Raw genomic sequence first — 22715 nt, 5'->3', positions numbered from 1 at the left:
CATAGGTTGTAAGGCCATTTGCTCTGTGGCATCAGGGAGGGGCCTGCCTATCAGCCTGAGCTTGGTGGTTGTTGCCTCCTGCTAGCTTGGGCCTGACCCTAAGTGCTCTTTAGTTTTGCAGTGTTTTCCCCCCACAGCTTTTTTGTAATCAAAGCCTGGGCTCTGTGTCACAGGTAACTGCAAAGATGACATTGCAATCTATGAGTCTACACTATGGTAAATATTTAAAAGTCTAGTATGTCTGAACTGTCAGAGATGACCATTCAGCACATAATAGCTGCTGAATTAGAATGACTGCACCATCAACTTCCATTAGCAGCACGTGTATGGTATTTATATTGAACCCTTTAACATTTCGTCTGGATTTGAATTGATCCTATCTAAATAAGTGGAAATATCATCACCCAGGTTTGGCATAATCCTAAATCAACTTAAATCAGTGAGAATCCTTCCACTGATCTTGCTGATTTTCTAGATTTGGCCTACCACTGTATACAATGTATCTGTATACAGTCACTGCCAAAAGGTTAACATCTGCTGCTGCCTACCTCCTTCTTCAACCCAGCCAGACCCAGTCACAGCTGGTAGATACTGTAAACTTGCTCAGTTTCAACATTCCGTTGCTTCAGTGAGTCCATCCACTTGTGATGCCTAAGGTAACACCAGGCTGATCTGCTTCGATCCAAAGACCTTGAAGACAGTCCTAGGCCAAGCCTAGATTTGGAGGTCTGCACTTGGCTAGCACTAAATTTTATCAGACAGATTTCATATTTGCACAGAGTCAAAACCACAGGGATTTTTTAGATCATCTGCTGTGACTTTCTGCATACCATATGCCATCATATTTTTTCCCAGTTATTCCCATATTGAGTCTAATTACCTGTACTTGATTAAAACAGATCACCCATCCTGCTTTAATGAGTATAAATTAAAAAAAAAAAAAAAAAGGAAACTGCTACCTCCTGTGGTAGTTTGTGCCAGTATTTTAATGACTTTAATTCTGAAAATCATGTATCTAATTTATTATTTGAGTGTGCCTTGCTTTCATGTCCATTTTTGCCTGATTTGGCCTTCCTGAACCTGACTTTTTCATCTTGTAAATATATTTCTTCACAAACTTGTGTCTATATTTAATTTTTTTTACAATATAAACTAGTTGAACTCCTTAAGGTGTTCAGTGAAAGCTGCTTCCTTGATCTTTCTTGGCTATTAAGTGAGGATTGACTGCTGTCACTTGCAAATGCTGTGCAGGCACCCAAGGACTGCTTTGACTCCTTTGCCATAGCTCAAGCAGCTTGCCACCCGTTTCCAAAATTGTCTTATTTCAAGAAGCAAACCCACTTTTTCCAGGAGTGGCTCACCTATTTTGCTTGCAAGTATGCACTATTTTGGAGTTTTAAAGATGTTTTGTTTGTCTGCGACATGATCACATTACTCCATATGAAATGCTGTGTCCTCAAGCATTCCACTAATCTTTTTATGTAAATTTGTATTTAGAAAGGCAATTTTTTACTCCAAGATAAGCAGGATGAGGCTTGCATCTGGCTGTTGTCAAGCACACTAGGAACAATCTCATTGAAAGATAATTAAGCAGGGACACCTTCTTTTCCATATGTGTCATATCTAGCTCTTGATCTGTTTATAATATGATCTATTGTGATATTTTAAAGGATTTCAGTCTTACTTTGTGTCCCATAGCATTAATGCTGTATGAAGTATATTTTATTTCCATAGTTATCTTTAAAAGTGGAACTTTGAATCTCATTAAAGAAGTTAGCAGTTATCTGGCAAGTTGAACTTTCTTTGGTGTCATTAATCAAAAAAATATTTCCATCACCTAATTCCTTACTGATTAAAATCTTTACTAGTCTAAGCATTATTTGCCTCAGGTAAATGCTAGGCTAATTGGGTCACTGTTTCTTGAATCATCCTACTTGCCCTCTTTGAATGTTTTGCACCCTTTACAGCTGGAGTATCCGGCTCTGAGGTGGATTTAAACTGAATGTCAACAAACTGAGGATTTCATCAGTCAGTGGTTTCCTAATTTCTGTGTATAAATTACCGATCCCTGATGTTTCATGAATGACTATCACTGAAAGATGTTGCCTTGTTTTTCTTCCAGTAACTCAGTGTCTGAAAGATACTTCTATGAAAATAGGACCACATCAAGAAAAGGAAAAAAAAGCTGTGAAATATCTATTTTTCCACATCTGAGTAATCAATTTGTGTAATCTTCATCTCTTAATATTTATCATATCAACAGGATTTCTTTTGTTCCTACTGTGGTTTAAAAATTTGTGTTCATTGTCTTTAGCAACTCCAAATACCAATTTAGTGAACTTTAGCCTTCCCTTACCAATTTTCTGAAGTTTGTCCCTTATTATATCCTATAGAGGAAGCTATTGGGTTTTAAGAAGAATCACCACATTGTTCAGCACTAATGCCTCTTACAGCAAAAAACTGCAACCCAACATAGTATTATAAAAAGGGATGAAGACAATATTCCTGCAAATCAATAAGGAAAGAGCAAAAGTGGCTATGGTTGTATATTCTAGTTATATAATAATATTTGATGTTATTGTTATTATTATTATTATTACTATTATTATTATTATTATTATTATTATTATTATTATTATTATTATTATTATTATTATTATAAATCATTTTTATTCCTAATGCTTCAGCCAGAGACAGTGAACTTCCTGTCACAGCAAATAGTCAGGAAAGCTGAACAAAACTACAGTTTCCATTTACCAGCATTCACACAACTTGCTTTGGTCAACATACCATGCAATCCCTGGTTTACCCAAAAATAGCTTGTAGACAGAATCTGTGTCTAAAAATAAGTCAGCAAGGGAACTAAACACGGTAATAAAGAGATTTTGGTGCTATTTTTCAAAAACTTGCACAATATCTAGCAATAAACACTTTTTCAAACCTGAACTACTCTATGATTAGTTGTGTTGTGCACTGCCTCCTGTGTTGTTTATGTTTCTGTAGCATTACAGAGTTCTATTTGTGGACCCATTATATTTAGGCATCAGCACTTTGTTGAACAATACCAGATTTTGTGGTCTTGCAAACCAGTTACTGGTTAGAGAAGAAGTAATGCAGAATTGGGAGATTTTCTCAGTGTGGAAGTTATCAGGCTTTCTGGATCAGAGACTTGTGACAGCCACTCACAGTTCTGTCTATTATGAGGTAACCTTAAACATTCACCTTTTAGCTCAGTGCACTCCAATGGGAATATTGTTTCATAAACTAGCTCCTTGGACAGCTGTTGGTGTACTGCACTCAGGCTGGAAAACAACTGATTGGGCAGTATTTCATAAAAGCTCCAGGGGACAGAGTTTTTGAAATGAATCAGAACATAATAAAGAAATGCCTAGACTCTGCATCACTGTCTTAGGGTTTGGCTGCAAAAACCTTTGTAGGCTGACACAAGCTCGCTCTGCCCACACTCCAGGGAAGCACAAACTCCTTCCACCCTAGTCAAAACCAAGCAAATTTTGTTCTAGCAGCCATGCAGCTGTATTAGTGCTGCATGGATCCAAGGTGGTTTCTTCTGCATCTCTCAACAGGACTTCCTAGCAAAGGCTCAACATCCCCTTAGCCACAGATTTCAGTTTGGAGCTGCCATGGGTCCAGCTACCTCACTGAACAAGCAGATTATCACACAGCACCATACAGAAAGGTATTCTGTGTAGTCTTTTGTGCACAAGAGATGGGCAAAACCCACTCAAAAGTCCATTGCATAAGACCTCTTAGCAAAAAATATTGCTGTACAACTCATAAGAAAAAATCTTACTTCTAGAATGTGTTGAAGTTATACAAAAACAGGTCAAAATCTTCTAATCTGGAAGTGACTTCTCCAGGAAAGAGGCAAAAATATCTAGTCTAGCAGTTTTTCAAGGGCAAAATAGTGTTCTTCCCAAGAAAAACAACTGGTAAAGCCACAGGTACCAGCCCCATGCCAGGACTGTGTCAGACTGCAGTTGCTGTACACTCTGAATGAATAATGCCACTGCTGTATTGATTTGGCTTGTATAAGATGTTCTGTTTATTTTCATAAATATATGTAATTTTATAGTTTATCCTCTATGTTATACGTATATATTGACTTTACAGCAGGTGTTGTCAGTGTGTGACAGTCCTGAAGTTAGCTCACCACTGGTGCTCTGTGCAAATTTGAGTATAGCTGTTGAAGCAAAATGCACAGAAATTGGAGGAACCCCCAAGAAGATGAGAGAAGGTTGAATAATTTCAGCCTGTCATGTTCGGAAAAGTCTGATTGGCACTAGATTAGGAGTCTTCAAATATGCTAAGGTTTCCAATAAAGAAGAGAATAACCTTCTCTCCTTATCCACAAGTCAAGAGTTTAGACATTAGAAAACAGACAGACATGAGAAAATCTTTCTGACAGTCATGACAGTGAAGCACCCAACTGGATCACTAGGAGTTGTTGCAGGATCTATGTTACTAAAAATCTGAAAGAAGCAGATAGAAAATATTTCTCAGGAAGGGGGATGAATCTGCCTTGGTGCCGTGCTATGGACTTGAAGACCTCCCAGGGTACCTTCCAAGACTATTTTTCTGTGTTTTCAGTATAACAAACTGAATATAAAGGGCTCACTCTCCATAAAAAATGAAAGAATTCTCCCACTAAAGACCCAAAGACCAGCGTGTTAGCAAGCTCCAGCTTGTAAATGCTAAAAGCTTCAGAATAAGGGCTAGTGCCTGCAGATTTCTGTGTGTTAAATGAAAGTGTCTGGAGAAATTAACTCCTGCCCATTCCAGGTTCTCAACCATCACCCATGTGCTGGAAATGCAACTGCAGACATGACAAAGAAGCAATTATCCCAACAAAATCAGTTATTACCAGTGATTCATATGGTAATGATGGTGGTGAGGATGATGATGGTACTGCTGAACTGTAGCAAGGATGATAATAACCAGTGTTTTACGGGACGGATTACAGGTTTAATCAAAATAAGTCGTTTATCACAGATAATGAATTTTACTGGGGAATATAGTCCTAGAAAAATTACTTGTTCTGAATGCCTGAAAATTACATTGATTTAAGTAGTGGGCTACCATATTTGCACTATTAATTTAGAAGAAGAGAGAATGTAGCATTTTTATGTAGATATTTTTTGCCATCCTTAAAAAATTGGTATTAATGTCATGATCATGGCAAGGAGAACCACTGCAGAGTTCCACATCTTTACTGGCATCACTTGTATAAGACCTAAAATTTTACTTGGGTCTCATTATTTGTTTTGTCCCTGACATCAAAAGACAAAAAAAAAAAAAACAACTATGCATGTGCTAACATAAAACTAAGATTTGTGAGCATCTTGTGAATTTCATAAGCAACAATTCAAGAGACTATTTGGGCTCCTATTATTACAGTGGGGCTTAAGCATAGATGAGAGGGAAGGTCTCTGTAACAAAGAATAAATGGAGAAGCTCTGGAATAGTATATTATCACAAAAAAAAATTGGTTAGGCATATTCTTTTCCCAGTATATGTTATTTTTTCTAACAAAAAAAATGTTAGAAGCTTTGTTTATATGTTGTAGGGGGAGACTAAGAAACAAAAAATGAGAGAGAATGGGGTGATAAGATAAAATTAAAGAGTTATCCATATTTTAGAAATGGATAGGGACATTTCAGATCCAAGAGAACATTGCTTTATTCATTAAAAGAAGCAGGTCTGGGCTACTAGCCTACTAGGTCTCCTATCCCATTTGTTTTAATTTTTCCTTGTATAATTTGCATGTTGAAGTCTCTGTAAGACTGATTCTTGTTCATGCTTTTTTGCTACTGTTGTGATTTCAACCTATGCTCTAGTTTACTTCACCAAGTACCCTCCAAATTCAAACAAGCTGCAAAAATGCTGAAATCAATATGTGTCTCTTGAAGGATAGACCTTTTGTAACACAAAGGGAAGAATGACTAATAGATTACTGAAGCCTTAACAAAAACACAACAGATCCCCATATGGTGCATTGCAATTAAAAGAGTAGAGGATGGATTTCTAATTTTTTGGGTGGAGGAAAAAAAGAAAAAAAGAAAAGAAAGCATTTTGGACAAGAAAATGAGTGAGATGGAGACAGAAGTGATGTGTGACCATACACCATATAGAAACCCTTCTTTCTGAGCCTTTCATCTCTGGGTCACTGGTTCCAATCGAGCCCAGGTCGATAGCGAACAAAAATCATTTTAATCTGATGGCTGTTTGCTGACCTATGTGAAATGAACTGGTTGTGTCAGTCCACTTCCCAGCTGACAGCTCTCCCCATCATCAAGGCCATTGCTACAGGTGGCAGTAATTGGTGCTTTTTTGAGGCCAGCTCAGCTAAAAGGCTGAAGAATGGAAAAGCCAGTAGGGCTGAACCACCTCTTCCTCTTATTCAGGTGCTCCCTCCAGGTGAGTGCTGGGGGAAGCTGGCACTGCTGTTGCCTGCACTACATCTGCTCTTTGAGCCAACAAAAGACTTCAGGGCAAAGGCGACTCCTCTGAAATGGTAAAGACCTCTTGTCAACACAGATCTCAGGGAGGCTGAGGGGTAGTGGGGCCTCAGGCCTGCAGTGCCCTGCAGGTGGATACCATTGTTTGTTGGTGGCCCCAGGAGAGTGTTGGTGTGAGCATGGGGCTCTGAAAGGACCTATCAGGCTACCAAGCCCTCTCTCCGGGGCCTAAGGGTCTATAGTTAAAAATCTGTCTGCAAAGCAGGACCAAGGCCTCAGTGCAGCTTTCACTCATGTGCGTGAAGGGACATTGGGCCTCACATGCAGATGTGTCTGAAGAACTTTAATAAGCTTATGTGAGGGGGGACCTGACAAAGTGAGCTCAATCTAAGATGTTAAAATAATGTAGGAAGAAATAAAATATGATCTTTGGTAGCTTAACAAAAAATAACGCCCTGGAGAGGAGAGCTTTAATCTTTTATTTGATCAGTGTTTCTCTGAGCAGCTGATACCTCCCCTGTTGTGAGGAGATAAAGTATTCGGAAGAGGATATTATGAGGAGGACTTTCAATTACACTGTAAGCCACAGCCACCTACCTTGCATCCTTCAGACACCTCCTGGGAATGCTGATTTTGCCATGGGGCATCAGAGATGCCAGGATGGTCTGGCTAACTGGGGCACCAATAGGTTCTCCAAAGCCTGCTCACATGATGCTGGCCAGTGGTGTTTTCCACAAGGTAAATCTTGGCCTGCCCCACTGCAGACAAGAAGAAAAGCAGTGAAGGGTGTCAGAACTGCCAGCAACTCTGTCAAACCAAACCTTAAAAAGAGGAAAATACGCCTTGTAAGTATCTGTTTTCCCTTTCAGGGACACATACAGAAGTATTAAGAGGGTGAATTCCCATCAGGCAATCTCCAAGGGAAGGATCCATGCTGCTTGTAGGTTACCTGGCATCTGAATGAGCTACTCCCAACATTGCAGTTGATGAGAAGTTTGTGTGCTAGTACAGCTATGACACATAGCTGTACATAGCATGGGATATGGACAAGGAATGAAAGAGGCCTTAAAAATTAGGAGGAATCTGTCTTTTGCACATTGTACCTTGTGTAAGTCTGTACCATGTGTGCTCCTCTCACACATACACAAATGTCCTTTTCACCACCTACATCAAGCATCACTGTTCATTGGCAGACTAAGTACTAAGGAAAGCAGCAGCTCAATTCTCAAAGTAGATTTTAAAAAAGACATGGTTGTCCCTCATGTAGTGCCATTCTGACCTCCCACAGGTCCCCCATCCTGAGCTCCCACAGGTCCCTTTCCAGCATCAGATGGACTGTGACTAGAGGCAATCTATGTGGAAGGCTGGAAGTGGTCCTCACAGGCATAATATAATCTCTACTGCGTTTCTCTAGAGGTGAAAAGAAATAAGTGATACATCTGCATGAAAGATATTTGTTTTCAGTTCTCATTGGTGATCCCAATTTGATTTCTCTCAAGAAAAGAAAACTGGAAACTTTCAGCAGCTTTAGTCTGGACATTAATGAACATGGCCCACAAGTAAAGCTGTCTGTGCACACTGAATTCCCTTGTAGCTCACAGTCTGAAGTGTGGGAATTCTCAGGATATTTCCAAAATCTAAAAGAAAGCTGTTGCTTGCTTGCTAGCTAAAAGTATTCAGAAGGCCGTAGGAGGAAGTAATGGTTTAGTAGGCATTGGTCTCACCTGATCCTGAGTCCATCTCTAGGCAGGAGGATGAAGAGCAACCGCTTAGAGCACTGCAAGTCAGAGGTACATATGATGACAACTGAGCTATCTGGGCTTTGTCTGAAGCCTTTACTGTCTAGGATCTTTTCTCAGTTCAAATGAAGTTAGGCTTATTTTACTCAGAGGTTTACTAGTAGGGTAGGTGCAAGGTTAATTTTGCTACTGTGAATAAGGAGTTGGAATAAATGTCCTGCCATGGGCAAGAAAGTTAAATGGCAGAGCCAAGATGAAGAGTTTGTAGCATGAGCCCATCTCCACAGTATGCTGTGGGATACAAGGTCTGTGATTCATGAAAGGGTGAGGATTTATATTAAGAAGAATGTCATTCAGATATCATAAATGGGTAAGTTGAAATATGCATTGTTATGTTATATGCTAGTCTTCATCTCTTAGACTACAAAAGAAGAAATAGTTCAGGGACAGATAGAAACATCATCCAGAAGTGAATTGCATCTGTGAGGTTTCTGACCTTCCTCTGAATAATTTGATCTATTCTTAAATTAGATCAGTACTGGAATAAATAGACTGTGAATGGCAGAATGCTGTTTCAGTTGGAAACAAATTTTCACAGTGGCTCTGACTTCTGGTCCACTTAATCCAGTATCCCAGTGGAGTCACCACCACACGCTTCTTCAGAAGCAGTTACATGCCTGTAATAGACAGTTCTGTGAAGATACACCTGTTTTGAGCTGTTTATGTCTAAATATTGCCATATTGTCAGCTCTTCAGAATTTGGGTGAGCCTCAGTGAATATTCATAACTTGTAAGCTAGGGGGTTTAGTGCACTGGAGTTTTACGGTAATTGGGAATTACATGAGACCACCTACTTCATTAAAACAAAATGAAAGACAGAGTCAAAGCCAGGCTTGCAAAGGTAAACAGTGCATGAATTCACTGCTTCCATATTTAAAGCCTTCAAAGCCTTTCAGTTAAAATCCTTTTCCGCTCTGGATCTCAGCATGAGTCTGGCTGCAGGGAGGTTTTGTGTGGTGGCCTGTCAGCTTCCATCTCCAACACAGTGAAATTCAACTAATTGTAAGTGCACATTGCTTCAGGCGTACACTGCACACTGCCACTCAGGCCATGCTCACTCGCCGTGACCCCATCCACCTACTGCAGAATGTGGCATTCTCTCCCCAAATGCACACACTTTTCTTTTTTGTTACTTGCAATCACTGAAAAGATGACAGGCCAGAGCAAGGAGCAGAGATCCCTGTTGTGTTTCTGCAAAAACCAGTACGGAGGGATTTAGTCCCACAACTGCATATGTGCCAAGAGTTGCAGCAATCTTTGGATTGTGTCTCCATTAATGAAAATGGGTTGGCTGGAGATCACAGTGTGAAGCTGTGCCTGCCTGTGGGCTTTGATCTTACCTGCTGAAGCTGACCTCCCTGCCATGTCAGGCTCTGCAGTGTAGCTGAGGATCAGAAAGCATCAAGAGATGCTTTCAGAAAAATCAGAAATACATCACAGTTGAAAACTCTCTGTGACCCAACATAGCCTCCATTAGTTCTAATTCTGAGTTGCTTGTAAAGTTGTGCAAGGTTCATAGGAATAGTATAGTCACAGACTACTGGCAAACTGTCCCCAGCAGACTTTTTCAGCACATACTAATTCCTCAGATTTTTCCATCTGAAATTCACGAAAGTTATCTGCATTGGTTTCTCTTTCTAGTTTAGACTGGCCTAGTGGATAGACCAGACTTTAGTTCTGTCAAAGCAGGATTTCTTCTCTCACTCCTTAAATACAAATCTTTTTCAGCTATTTAATTTGGCTATCAGATTGACCATCACAGGTTATGAGTGATGAACTGCTTGCATGAATGCCATTATCTTCATCTGGACTCTCTTGTGGGAGGCAGAATGTAGGACTAGGTTTGACTTCCTCCCCACTAAATTTCCTAATTCTTCATCTGAGAGGATCATTTGCATAATTTCTGCTGCTGCCAGTTTATCAGCAAACTACGATGTCTGCAAACCATATATTTTATCCTTCTATGCTCCCACTTTGTCTTTCTCTTTGTGCTCAGTGAGTTATGCAAACACACACTCCACCCCACCTAGCCTCTTTTGTACAGGCCTCCATGTCTTGGGGTGCATTAGGATCCAGACACACTGCGAGGTCAACGTTGGGATTCTCAGGCAGAGCAGAGATGTCTCAAATGAGCTGGACCTGAAGGTAAGTGCCTGCCTCCAGAATCATAAAGCTACTGTAGCAATGGGGGAATTTTAGGGAACTATGTGATCTAAAGATCAGAATCTTAATGGTACTAAGCATGCTCCCAGCAATGGGGAACTGGGTTTCTAAATCAATCCCTTTTGCCTCAGTCTTGTTTAGCTCCTGTACAAGGTCCTAGAAGGGGTAATTTCATTCCCACCCTATGACTTTATTGTGTGTTAGTATCTGATCCTTCACTGCTGTCTCGAGATGCTCCAGTTCAATAAATCATGTAAATAAGATTAATATTTGGTTATTTGTTATCACAACCTTTAGACTGATCCTCATAAAGTTAAGCTCAGTTCTGAGTAACGTTCCTGATGTGACTAGCCTTTGTTTTTTCTGTTATTCTACTACAGAAATGTTTCTTATCAAATCATCTGATAGTTCTGCTCTCATATTCGACCTGTGACACTCTGTAATTCAATGCTGCTTCAGTGACAAAAACATTGAAAATCAACCACACAAGATCAACAATTTAAATAAATAGTTCTGACTGCTCTAAAAGAACTCCTAATCCAAAAGGCTTTCACTGCCACTCACCACTGAACCTCACCACTTCTGCTCACCTAATTATACAACAATTTTCTTCCCAAGTCATTGCACCTGAAGTGCTGATTGTACTGTACTCGGAGTGCTGTATGCTCTCTGAAGGGCTGTTTGCCATCTCTGTGAGGCTGCTGCTTACTTCCTGACAGAAGTGATCCCACTGCTATTTCTACTTTGTTTTGGAGGGAATAACTGGAGTAATAATATTCAGAGGTGCTTCTAAAATACTACAAGTGCAACATTTCACTTTTTGGAGATAGGAAATTGGAGCCCAGCAGTTAGCCCATTGTCTTGTCATCAACTCAGTGTGAGAACTATGATCCAGAAGTACTAGACCCCTCTCCTGACTGTGAGAACACCTTTGTCCAAAAATATATTCTAGTCATGGGAGTTCTGAGGAAGATAATGGCTGCCACTAGCTCTGCCAGAAATTCACTGAAGACAAATATAAAAATATTTGAAGGAACAATTCAATTTCATTAAATAAATTTTAAAATGTCTGAGGAGTTAATAGAAAGAAACAATATGGTGATATGTGTGGTGTACCTGTGCATGTATGTCAGAGATATGGATACAGATAGGGATACACATGTGTAGGAAAAAAAAAAATATAGTCACTCCCTAACTATTCTCACTAGTTTTATTGCTTCACTTCTTTGTTTCTGTTTGATAAATAAATTTAAAATACATAAGTGATTCTATGTACTAGAGTCAAGAATGACTTTTCTTGAACCTTTTGATGTTGATATGGAATATACTGGATTTTTCTTATAGAGCAAAGACAGCCTCTGAACATATGGACAGAAGGAACTAGTGTACCATAGAATTCTTATTTTGAGACCTTAAATGCTAGGGACCTATATAGCTTTTTACTGATATCCTGCAAGACATGAGTTCCATGCACAAGGCTTCACAAGGTAAAAAGTGGCACCACAGCAAACTGGAGACACAAGTATTCCTCTTCTCACTTGGCCTAAAATGTCTCACTAATTTGAACTCATGCTTCCAAGAAGAGATTACAATTAGGAAGAAGCAGATTAGATAGAATTGAGTGGCTCAGCTGATCTTCACATGTGTTCTGATAGGTTTTGTCTTTCTGGAAGTAGCTATTCAAGAATTAGGCCTTCTTCCTTTAAAGGAGACTCCAGGTCTCTCATACCAAATGGGTTCTCTCAGAACACCTCACCCACCTTGTGGGCTGAGAGCCAGTGTCTAACACCAAAGTGCAGAGGGAAATATGGGAAGCAGAGCTCCAAAGAATGACAAAGATAAATTACGTGTCCTCACATGCCCTTTTTTACACAGGTTCTCAAGAAGAGCCAGGCCCACCATTTCCACAGATTTCTCAGACCCTGACTTGTCTCCTGCCTTAAAACTGTTTTCTGCAAAAGGCTAAATTTTTCCAACCGGGAAACTCTCAAAGGCTGTCTTCTGACAGCTGAGCCATTAAATTTACAGATCATCTGCCTATTGTCAAATCTGATTTTGACTTGAGCATTCTGGAGCTAAAGGCAAAGTATTTTCTCACTTTCTCACGGGGTGAATTCACTTGCCTTTTCTCCCCTACAATTGCCCTATGGTTTCTCTGAGAAGTCAGAAATTACTGGCATTATTTCTAATATGGGTGATTTTTGCCATATTAATAGTAAATCGTAGTCATTAGCAAGCAAATACTGAATTGCCCCTGTTGTATCTTTTTCTTGCAGCTAAAGACATTTTTCATGTCTTTCTTGTCATGCTTCTTCTAAGATATCTGTAGGGTACAAAACTCATTATTAGTCTTCCACTATTCTAATCTTGATAAGCAATATATTTAAAGAGTTACTGAGAAGTCAGGAGGAGCTGTTGGTTTGAGGTGCAGCAGAAAATTGTTAACCTTCAGCTAGTTAATAATCCCCAGGAAATGTCCACCCTGCAGACATTACTGCTCTGATGATGAAAAGTGTTTTATAAAAACAGACTATAATTATGAGGTGGGAAGCAGGGGAAAGAGTTGTTTTTCTGAGAGTAAGTACCCTCCAAATTTTATTTGGTTTTGATTTCCTTTTCCTAACAGTATTAAACATAAGCAGAATGAGCAGTGGGTTGCTTTAAACCATTGCTTCCCTCATAGGTAAGTCAGTTTGTACAGACGCGGGGGGGGGAGGTTTGGGCATTTGTTGGGGGGAGGGGTTGGTATTTTTTGGTTTGGGAGTTTTTGGTGAGTTTTTGGGGTTTGGGGGGTTTTTTTGTTGTTGTGGGGTTTTTGTTTTGTTTTTTGGTGGTTTGGGGTTTTTTGTTTCTCTGAATACTGTTTATTTAAGTGATTGTTGGCTCTTTTCCTGTCCTTTGTTGACCCCAGGAAACAACTTTTTTTTATGCGTTTCCATTCTGGGATTTCTATTATCTACTGCCTTGTGCTGGGTGTACCTCAGTGAGCAGGCCCAAAAGAGAAGGAGAGAGCTGAAGTTCCTATTGAACTAAAGCCAGCTTGTCCTCCAGTTTGAGGCCCGAGAAAACCATCACTTGAATCAAAGCACTTTAGAAGGTAGTTTACAAGTCTACTTCCCAAGAAGAAACCAGGATGCAGTGTTATCACCTTCATGAAATTAAAGGAGGTGGTTTTACGATTTGGTGGAGAGAAGCCATGCTGTTAATTAGTCACATTTATTTGACAAAAAAGTGGGGGAGGGTGAAAAGGGGAAAGGAAGTTGGGAAAGAAAAACAGAACAGAAGGGAAAAAATCTTTATGATGAGGTGCTTGGCAGGATGAAGGAACAAAAGGAAGGTTTTCTGCCTGTCTCCTGATATTTTCCAACTCAGCAAAAAAATCCATTGTGTAGCTTAAGGGGGAAAAAAAGTTAAAGTTGAAAGCTTAGTGTGTGAAAGCAACTGCTCAACCATTGTGTAATACGGGCTAATGTAATGTCACTGTTTCCCCATGATGTAAGTTGCGATTTTTGTTCCAGTTGCTGTGGTCAATGTTATCGCTTTCAGTTTTCAAAAAGGGGGCAAGGAGGTGCATGGAGATGGTATTTCTCTTTATCCCCACCACCCCTTCCCCTCTCCCAACAAATACTTCTGTTAGGACATATCAGTGCTGACCAGATGTCACTGATTTTTTTTCTTTTTTTGCATGTGTCCCTTAACAGCTGGCAAGAATATCAGCTCAAATTATTCACCACAAGCACACTCTTTCTGTTTGTCTCCAGATAAAGGGATTTGAAATCCTGGTTGTCAGAGAGGGATGCTGAAAACTGTGGAATGGATTTCTTTGGGGAGAGGGAATACTTCTTGAAGAACTTTAAACCAGTTGGAGATGGTCATGACTAGGATGCACATCCAAAGACATCCCTTAGGGGTGGTACTTCATGTTTTTGGAAACTGTTTTAAGCCCAGGATGTTTTCTTGGAACCACTGTGAAGTGTTCATAGGAATCAGTAATTCTAAATGTAGAGACTGTTTTTGTTTTGCTCATGTCAGCTAAAATAATCTTAGATGTGGTTACAGGTGAGAAATACAATGGGTGGATGGCAAATACACAGCACTGTGCAGGATGTTCTAGAATTGCTTGGGACCATATCCATGTGTCTTTGCTCCATCAGCCTTCAATCTCTACATTTTGCAAATGGGTTGAGGGCAGTGCTGGGTTTGCAGTGGGACACCACACAGCCCTGGTGTCACAGCACTTGGGAGATGGCAGTGAGGACGTAGCAAATGGCATTACACCTGGAACCACATTCGGTGGGTGCTATGATGCACAGCACACAGGAGGGGCTGGTTTATCCTCATAAATCATGAGCTACTGGCCCTTGTCATCCATGTCATTGCCTTCTGCCTAGCCATAATCTTCTCCTCCTCCCCTCATATTTACAGTTGTATCTACTTTTCTCTTCAAAACTGTCACAACTAACCAGTGTTGTATAGAATAGTGCAGTGTTCTCCCCAGCTAAGGCTCTGTTGCAAAATAAGTGTTTTTTCCTTGTGTGAGAAAAGATAATTGTGTCAGTATATGGAAGTCATGGCTTGACAGCATTTCTAACATTATCTTCAGATGAGTGAAAAACACAAGATCACATGAAGATAACTGAGTTTCTGCATGCTCATAGTTGGGATGCAAATCAAGACTTCAGCTCTGTCTCTAAACTGGAAAAAAATCTTTGTGTTTATTACATACTGCATTTAGTCTTTGGTGATGTTTTTAAATAACCACTTTAAAAGAAAGAGAAAATTAATTTTAATGAACAGTAAGCACAGAAACTCACCTAGGAAGAGTATGTAACACATGACATGCCCTAGGTAGGGTAAAGTTATGCTTCACTTTATTAAGGCTTGTATTCTATTACTTATTGTCTTTACTGTTGCCTCATGGTTGATAGGAACAAGAATGCTTTTCTAAAGCATGCTAAGCTCTTGAAATTATTCTTATTGTTCATATTTACCTACTCTTTAGTGAGGAAACTCTAATATTTTATTATGATATGAAAGCCTTTCCATATGCCCCACCACCTCCTCCAGTTCCTGAAATCCCTTCAGTTACGAGACCACCTGCTTTGAAGTGCAGAGATGGGAATTGACTGTAGATTCTGTCCATTTTAGGATACAGGGAGATGGGGCTCTACACTACTGGAAAGGCCGTCTTGAGTGACCTAGATTTTGGTAAGAAATTCTGTCTCCATCTGACATAGTACTAGCCTTGCCATTGACTTCAAAGGAGCCAGGATAGAAGCCCCTGTGCCGTTTTTGCTAAAATTGAGGTATTTTGGTACTTGCCATTATTTCTGAAGTGGTTTTACATGCATATAAAATTATTAAATAAGAATTAATTCTAAATATTACTATATTTTCCATATTATTTTCCATCACACTGTTTTGTTTGTTTCCCTGATGGCCCCAAGGCACAGAGCAGATGTTTTCACTGAGCTGTCCTCAGTGACTTTTAAATTACTTCATCATTGAGAAATGGCAACAGTGGCAGTCTTTCTTGTGACATTCAATCTCATCATCCTTTATATGCTTATTAAAAACTAACTTCAGGGCCAAATATAACCAGTATTGGAAGCACCATCTCCAGATATCTCAAGTAAAAAGGAAAAGGGGTGTGGAGAGGGAGGAGAGAGAGGGGAACAAAAACAGTGAGAGAAAACAAGAAGGAAATTGGCAGAAAAAAATAAAGAAAGCAAGTAATTTATGTAATTGAAAAGTATTATAGTTTGAACCCTCCTCAATAATTGATGGCCTGAAATTCAAATATTAATTTAGATTAAATCTTGAATCTGTTTAGCCTTAGAAATAATGGAGCACATTATTAGAAAAAGGAAAAAACACTCCTCTAATGTCTTACAATGGAGTATAACTTCTGATTCCCCCAACAGAAAACCTATTTAAAAAAAGACAAGTCATTAATCAGTAACAGCTGCTCCCAGCACCTGTTATTTATTCCAGTCATTAACACTTCCTTTAGCATTTCTGACAGAAATGGGTATCTTTTCTAACTGATAGAAAAGTGATCTTTGGAACATCCCCAGAACTTGATGGCTACATTTGATCTACAACGTGTGTTTACATCTTATCGCAGCTTTTCTTTTTCACTTGTGGGCTCCTTCTTTTTTTAAAGCATAGATTCTAAAAGCACTGAACATACCATTTCTTTTGTTGAACATTTGTGCAGCCTCTAATTTTTGGTGTGTCCTCGTTAGTTGGTCACAGAGGTGGGGGCACAGAGTGTCTGTGGGGTGTGTACAGGTGTCAAAGGATTCCCAACCAGTGTGGCCCCCCTGATGCCTAATTCTCATTGAGGTAAATGGAAATGCAGAGAGCATTCAAACTGGGGTTTCTGTGCTACAGGTGTTGCAACGTTTCTGTGTCAGTTTTGCCTTCTGTCAAAGCCTCCTTGCTCAGATCAAGCATAGCCAGAGTTCTCCACAGAGCTGCAGAGAAGGTTCCTCGCCTGCCTTTCCCCACCTTGACACTGTCTAGAGGAGCAGGGTTTCCCAGGCAAAATCATGTCCTGCCTTACCTCTTCCTACAACAACCCTTGGCTGCCTCTTGCCCTTTCTCTTCCCAATGCAGGAGACTCTAAGCCTGGTGAATCAGGAGATAACAGAAAATCAAACAGCAACAAGCGTATTTCAGAGGCACTTTCCTTCAGGTGTGTTACCTGTAGACTTCCAGCAGCAAAGCTAGTTTGGCACAGCTGCTTTCCACAATCATCTGAAACCCTCCTGTGCATGTGCAGAAGTAAGGCCTGAAAGGCTAGCCTGGTTTAAAATCCTTATGCTAAACAATAATATATAGTATAAAATAACATATAAAAGGTGCGTAGATGTGGCATTTGGGGACATGGTTTAGTGGTGGATTTGGCAGTGCTAGGTTAACAGTTGGACTTGGTATTAAGGATCTTTTCCAACCTAAATGACTCTGATTCTTTATTTCTGTGTGTAGCTAAACACAGCACTAGTGAAGAAATGTAAGCATACATGTAATACTGCTGCTCTTTGTCACCATTTTCTTTTTCTTCTCTCTTTTTGCTTAATAAATATCTGTGAAATCTGTTTGATGCTTATTCACAGTTAAAACATTGAGATTTGTAGTGGTTTCCTACCACCTTTAGATAATGCTTTTCATGTGAAAGCCACTGTTTTCATTTAAGACTGTTGACGTTGTGACAACATTTCTGTTAGTCTTGGGGTTTATAATGTTGTTTTAGTAAAAAGTATGCATGGGGTTGGATTTAGGAGAACATTGTTTCTTTAATACAGATAGATAAAGAAAGCAGTGTATTGTATTTATCAAAAGGAAATGTCAGCAGAACATTTATAGTCTGGTAATTAGATAACGCAGATAAGTCTGCTGAGTTTGTGTGCTCACGACTGCCATTCCAGATAACACTTCCTGAAGTCAATTAGAAGAACTTACACAACATCATACATTTTTCACAATTCCTTTCTTTAAGTGGATACAGAAAGAAAGAAAGAAAATTAAGATACAGGCTACAACAAGCAGGATATGTGGTAGTTCCATGTTAGTTTTTGCTCTGAACAATCCTGCTTGCTTTGAGTGAGAGTAACGGGCATCTGACTTTTCCAAAGACATCCACAGTCACAGAAGCAGCAGCTGTGCCAAACCATCACCACTGCAGGGCAATGGAGAATTCCATGGGCCTTTTGATTCACACTAAGGTAAAACCAGACTGAACTGAGAGGCTTACATTTTTCAGACAGGTGGCCTTGGTAAACACCCCCATTTGCATGTATGGAAAACCTTGTAAAGGAAAATCCCTTAGTGCCTTAAAAAGGAAAGCACACAATTAATAGCCAAATTATCTTGGTTGCAGAGCTTGGATCCTGCAGAAGGCCTGGTTCTCCTCCATACAATGTTTATTTTAAATGTAGATGAGTGTTGTGGTTTGACATAGCTTGGTTTTTAGTTAAGGTATAGTTAAGGTATTTTCATTGAAAACTTCCTGAATTATTTAGACTAATGGTAAAGTTCGTACCTCATAATACATTTTGCCTCATGTAATTAGGTATCCTTGAGAATACCAGTTTTTCCTTATCCAGGCCAAAAAGTATTTTCTGATATCTGGCCAAAAATGCAGTTTACTTATACTCAGTACAACCCTCCTCAGGACACTGTAGTGCTACTTAGGGTCAGAAAATGGGATGAGGGGGGAGAACTTATCTTTAAAAATGCTTGTGTTCTAAAGCAAAATCAAAAGTAAAATATACAACTTTTTAATGATACAAGATTCCCAGATCAGTTCTATTTTTGGGAAAATAAAAAAAAATTTAAAAAAAGAGAGAGAGAGAAAAAGGAAGTTTCCAGATAATTTGTTGTTTGCTGGGAAACACTTGTCATTTTGCTATCTTGCTTCATGAAGAAAATGAAACTCATAAGAGGTTTTCAAGAGGGTATTTCAGTTTACCATTGCTGAAAAACAGTTTCCCCACTAAAAATCTCTTTTGTAAAAGCATTGACTTGTAAGTGTCATAAAACATAGTTTTCAGGAATGTAAAATTTCTAATTAGAAATTACCGTCAGCTGCCTCCAGCATGAATGTCTTGGCATTGGTGGGAGCAGAAATGACTCTGCAGCACATCTTTGCTGCAATAAGGGCTGGTCAGATTTGTCTATCTGCTGTGTTCTTTCCCACAGAAAAGTGCTGTCCCCACAAAGTTCCAGTTTCACGTTATGAAAAGGAACACAGGTCAGCCCAGTTCTTATCCTTTCTCCTGCTCAGCCTCCAGCACCCTGGGAAATTACCCTGTGAAGATACACTAACTTGCTGTAAGCATTCAAACCTTGTCTGAACAGCCATGTACTTTTGAATGATGCTTGCTTCTTTATAGTTGCACAGCCATGCTCTGGAGAACACAATGGTACAAACTTGCCTTTACTGGCACACTTTAGATAAATAAACAAGGGAAATAAACTGATAAGCAATCAATGCAGATACGTATATCTGCACTGATGTATGTGACTTTTTTTGATATATCTTCATCCACACTGGCCGTTCAGATGCTATAGTTGTATACCATTAGAAAAAACTGCCCTGTTCATATGTAACACATGCATAAGGCAGGCTGTAAAGTAAGCAGTGCCAGTTTATGTAGTTGCCCTAGCTGATGAAATGGATCTGCACTGACCCTCAGAGTTACTCCCACAGCTGACACACACCATTCCTCATCTGTGCCAAGGAGTAAGGCATTCCTGAACATGTCACTGAGATACTCTGGATACACCTGTCCTGTAAAACTAAACAGATTCTGATTTCTAAAATGCAATCATTTGTAGGGTTGCACTGCTATGGTGGTCATCCCCCTGCCAAGCTTTTGCCCCCACAGTTATCAGAGTCCCAGGCTGTTCCTTGGCACAAAGCATGAGCCATCCCTCACAGGCAGGGTGGATGTAAGCAGCTGATTTGATGGAGTAAGGCAGTTTAACACTGTGGGTGCAGATTGATCCATACTGACTGGCAGCAGGGCCAGAGAGCAGCCCCAGTAGTGTTGAATTTATTGGTGCAGCAGCAGGAGAAAAGACTGAGGATGTTTCTTCCTAAGGAAAAAAGCCAACCTGCCACAAGGATGCCATGACTTCCAGCCCCACCTCCCATATGGCCCTGGCCCACTGACTAGGCAGCAAGCTCCCACATGGCAGTGGGTCTGTCATCCACCTCTGCTTCACCGAGATCAGCAGCATCAGCTGTCCTGTTGTCACAACAGTAGGCTCCAGATTTCATCTGAAAAGCTGCCTCTCAGTACCTGTTGGTGCTGAGTCTTGGGTCTTTTCCATCCAGGCTCTTGATTTCTCTGATTTGCATAGCAGGTAACACAGACACAGGCAGAAAGCCAGGTTTTAACAGCTAGGTGAAAAATGTACCTCCCAAGGAGGGAAGGGAACAGAGAGGCTCCTCATTCTTCTGACACAAGCAGATCTCAGCTGTCAGAAGAGACTGCTTCTCAGGTTGGAATTTGGCCTAGCAATAGTTCTCAGGTAATTTTATTTGGAGTACATGACTTTGGATTTTAGGCTGTAACAACAGGAAAGTTTTCCAGGCTCTGTCAGTAAAAAATTCCCATCTGTATAATTTCTGTGGCTTTCCTCCTTGACCCTCTTAGTTGCAAGCTGAGATTCCAATCTGTATCTCTACCTGCAAAATTGTTTTGCTGTGAGAGAACCTACCTACAGCAGAGATGACTGCAGACCTTGATTGCAGATGCTGATCTGCAGGAGGAGGCTGATGGCACTGTGGCCATCCAGTGGTGTGTGACATCCTTTCTGGGCTATGGACACACAGCTGTATCACATTCCCCCGGCACACACTGTGCACACACCACCACATCTGCCTGCCTCCCCTTTCCAGTTTGTCTCCTTGCTGCCATTGCAGGGTTTGCATTCCTCTCTGCGATGATGGATGTTTCAATTGTGAGAGGGGGCTGTATTCCATGCAAGCATCTGAAAGTGCTTTGCAAAAATAGCTCACACCTCACAGACAAGCGGTCTGATGCACAGAAATAGGAAATAGCCTTACTTGCCTCAAAGGGTCTTTTGACATTCCCCACCACCACAGTATCCTCTCACAAGCACAAATGACCTTCTCCCTATGAGAGCAACCAGGAGGCCCCCATTTTCCTAAGGTCCTGGAAAGATTAAGTGACACAGGTCCAAGGTTGCACAGGAAGTCTGGAGGGTGTGCTGGAAATAGAAGGGGGCCCTTCTGAGTCCCTCTGCAGTGCCTTGACCACAAGACCATCCTTCCTTTCCCAAGGTTATGTATCAGGTCTATGGCGGAGCCAGGAATAGCACCCAAGTTTCCTGACACACAAACTGTCCTGCACTGTGTACAAAATAAGCACAAATATAAATTTTAATTCATTTATAAAGCTGTGTCTTGCAATTAAACCTAAGACTGCTATCTGAACCTTAAGTTTTCTATGTATTGAAAGATGTGGCACTCTTAAGAAATCTCTGTCTACCACCAAGGCAGCTAATAACTCCCAGAAGCCAATCTCTTCTGCTTCTTCAGTACTTCTAATTTCTTGACATGTTTTGTCTGTGCCAACAATGCAAATGCCACCTGCCACAGAGACACAGGCTGGCAGAGGCATGGGCTGAGGGGTGCCCTCTCTGGCCACCCTGTTGAGAACTGGCCCCAAACAAGGAGGACAAGTCCTCCAGGGCTGCTGTGGGACAGAGAAAAGGAAACATTGCAGGTTGAGGTATGCACATGAATTAACAGTGCCACAGTGACAGCCTGAGGAGGAACCCCAGGTCCCCAAAGTCCTGGCTCTAGGGGGATGAGTGCCCAGGGCACAGACCTGCCTGAACCAGCTGCAGGCTTTCATATCCACCACCTGGAGGGCCACACGCTGCATCAGTGCCTGCACCTTCCCTGGGGAGAGACGGAGATGTGCTGTGTCAGAAGGGGCACGGTGCCATGTGTCCCTGCAGCTTGCTGGAACCTTTCCATTAATTTAATGGGCTTTGGATTGGGCCCTGAATTCTCAGCTGTCCCAGCTAAATGGACTCCCCAGGTGGGCTCTCTTCTCGTTTTAGAATGAGGATGCCATTCAGAGACCCTGCTGACCAGGAGGTTCCTGCCGTTCTTTGGCAGCAGAGTTCCCATCTTGGAGTGAGCACTGCCCCCGTCACTGCCCCGTCACTGCCCCTTGGCCACAGTGTGTACCACCTGCACACATGGCTCCACACCTGCATCTGTCATCCTCTCTCTCAAGCAAGACACACTCCACTTCCATCCCTCTGCCCAGATCACCCATTTTTTTATCCCAGTAAAGTCGGACTACTACGGTTTGGGAGAACGGAACCAATGCTCCACACTGCCTACCTCAACCCACTCTGGTCACTGAGAGCCACTGTATACACACATACTCGGGGCTAGGGGATTTGGTAATCCTGTATGAGAAGTAAATCCTCTGTGTGACTGTAGCCCTGCTCAAGACAGAAATAGAAGAAGCCATTGGGCTGATCTGTGTAGCCATCATTTCAGGAGGTGTTTCAGAAGGACAGGACCATGCCTTTTGCCTATAGTTTTCTGTCATTCACCAAACTCAGCACTGCTGATAATTAGCACACTTGGACAAACTTATCTTTCCAAAGCTGTTGTATTTTTAAGCAAAGATAGGTAGATGCCAATGCTGCACATTTTCACAAGAGAAGGGAGCTGTGTGCTTTTCCAAACCTTTACCTGACAGTAAATTAAAGTAGA

The 22715-nt window shown here is 40.8% G+C and overlaps 1 long non-coding RNA gene across 5 annotated transcripts; it reads left to right on the top strand.

Moving 5' to 3' along the window:
- The first annotated feature begins 6133 nt into the window (after window positions 1-6133).
- LOC135296945 (uncharacterized) lies at window positions 6134-19264 on the top strand. Of its 5 annotated transcripts, XR_010358954.1 has the most exons (6): window positions 6134-6532; window positions 6967-7321; window positions 10320-10420; window positions 13065-13121; window positions 13350-17138; window positions 19145-19264. It is a non-coding gene; the product is annotated as an uncharacterized LOC135296945 (long non-coding RNA). The 5 variants fall into 5 exon arrangements; XR_010358956.1 differs by lacking the exon at window positions 19145-19264 and having other exon boundaries at window positions 6134-6435; window positions 13350-17485; XR_010358957.1 differs by lacking the exon at window positions 19145-19264 and having other exon boundaries at window positions 7004-7321; window positions 13350-17485.
- The last annotated feature ends 3451 nt before the right edge of the window (window positions 19265-22715 follow it).

This window comes from Passer domesticus, chromosome 3 (assembly GCF_036417665.1).
Source record: "Passer domesticus isolate bPasDom1 chromosome 3, bPasDom1.hap1, whole genome shotgun sequence".
NCBI classification, from domain to species: domain Eukaryota; kingdom Metazoa; phylum Chordata; class Aves; order Passeriformes; family Passeridae; genus Passer; species Passer domesticus.
The sequence above is the reverse complement of the archived record's forward strand: the minus strand, read 5'-3'. Positions and strand labels throughout refer to the sequence as shown.